This window comes from Capsicum annuum, chromosome 10 (assembly GCF_002878395.1).
Source record: "Capsicum annuum cultivar UCD-10X-F1 chromosome 10, UCD10Xv1.1, whole genome shotgun sequence".
Lineage (NCBI taxonomy): Eukaryota > Viridiplantae > Streptophyta > Magnoliopsida > Solanales > Solanaceae > Capsicum > Capsicum annuum.
In genome coordinates, this window is record NC_061120.1 from 14,738,434 (window position 1) to 14,740,655 (window position 2,222).

General features: G+C 25.4%; 1 pseudogene; it reads left to right on the plus strand.

The window, feature by feature from the left end:
* The first annotated feature begins 1,054 nt into the window (after positions 1-1,054).
* The window catches only part of LOC107844168, a 6,548-nt pseudogene continuing 5,380 nt past the window's right edge, over positions 1,055-2,222 (plus strand).

Here is a 2,222-nt window from a genome sequence, read left to right on the forward strand (position 1 = left end):
TGAAATAGAAAAAAGACAAGTAGAAGAAAAAATACTTAAAATGAAATTAACCTTAGAAAGAGAAGATACAGATAATGATTTATTTAATACACACGAAAAATTATTTAATACAGATGGAAAATTACCTATGCATGAACAACAAATACTAGTTAATCAGATAAAGAACATAAACCTACGCATTGAATATAGCAAAGTTAGAATAAAATACTACACAGAAATTGCCAAAATTTCAATAGGATAAAATAATAAACTACACAAATTAATGAATACATCTTACGAAAAGAATAAATCATTAAAAGATATTGAAACTAAACTATATAGTTTATACCTAGAATACAAAAGATTATATAATACTAACGAAGATCCTAAAACATTAGATAATTTAATTACGATAATATCTAATTTAGAATATGAATTAATAAAACATCTTAAGTCAAGAGGATAAAAATGAAAATTAAACCAACCAATAATATACACGAAATAATTTACTTAAAAATAAATACTTATTACTTAATAACTATTTATCATCTAGTAAAGTTAGCAATAGATCTATTTCACAAGTTATCCGCACCCCCTGTGGATCATTCATAGGCGGAGTTGAAAATTGAAATTTATGGATTTAGAATTCTACTATTTTATTTTATTGGATTAACATAAAGTAATATTCAATGAATTTATGTTTAGATCAAAGTTATTAAACTCTTATAATGTATCCTATCTTTGCCCCTAAAGTCATTAATTCGCTCAAAGGTTACTTAAATTGAGATGAACTAGGTCATGATGGATTAAACAACGAATCACAGTAAGAAGCCTTTTCGAGCGTCTCTTGCTGCATATTATATGAAAGTCGCACTGATTAATAGTAATTCTTAAGATTCACATTTTTAATTTGGTCAATATATACTTAGCTGTTTATGAGTTTCCCAAGGACAACTCAAATTTCACATTTTTTCCCAAGTCAACTTTACACTTTTATGTGTTGTGCAAATTCTCTATATGAGGCAAACTAGCTAGTTCATATGAATGTAAACAAGCGAAGAAAGAAGGAAAAAATATGAAGAATTTTTTGTTCTTGATTTGCTTGTTGATTACAATTGCTAATAATAGTGGGCTGGATTAAGGGAGTTAAGTGGGCCGGGCCGGGCCGGGTCAACCCGAAATCGACTTGTGAGATTTAGCCAGGTTAAACGGGCCGGTCTGGTTTCGGGCCAAACAATAAAAATTTTAAAAACAACTTTGAACCGGCTCACTTAACCCAACCCAGTCCAACCAAATTAAAAATTTGGTGAAAACTCCCCCCCCCCCCCCCCAAAAAAAAAAGTTTTTTCTCCAATATAAACTATATATACCAACCAATATACATTTTAAATACTTTAAACAATATATATACACTATATATATAGTATATACTGCATTAGAATTTAAAAAATATATACACATAATACATATACACAATTACAAATGTAATCGTGTATACGACTATACGTTAGTTAAATATATATACTACTCTAAATAAAACATATACTACAAGATATACACTAAAATATAATGATATATATAATAATTTATAAAACATATACACATGTATACGTTAAATATATATGTCTATAGAAGATATATACACATATACGTACCATTCAATATATGTACTACTTTAAATAAAACATATACTACAATATATATATATATATATACTACAATAGTACAATATATATACACACTAAATATATAGTTAATAATATATATACACACTAAATATATAGTTAATAAAACATATACACATGTATACGTTAAATATATACGTCTATAGAAGATATATACACATATATACGTACCATTCAATATATGTTCTACTTTAAAGAAAACATATACTACAATATATATATATATATATATATATATTACAACATATACACACACTAAATATATAGTTATATACTAGTTTCTAAAACATATACACATGTATACGTTAAATATATACTACTTTAGAAAATATACACACATATATACGTACCATTCAATATATACATACTACTTTAAATAAAATATAGTACAATATATACTATAATATATACGCACACTATGTATATAGTTATATACTAATTTACAAAATATATACGCATGTCTACGTTAAATATCTACGGCTATAAAAAATATATACACATATATACGTACCATTCAATATATGTACTACTTTATATAAAACATATACTACAATATAT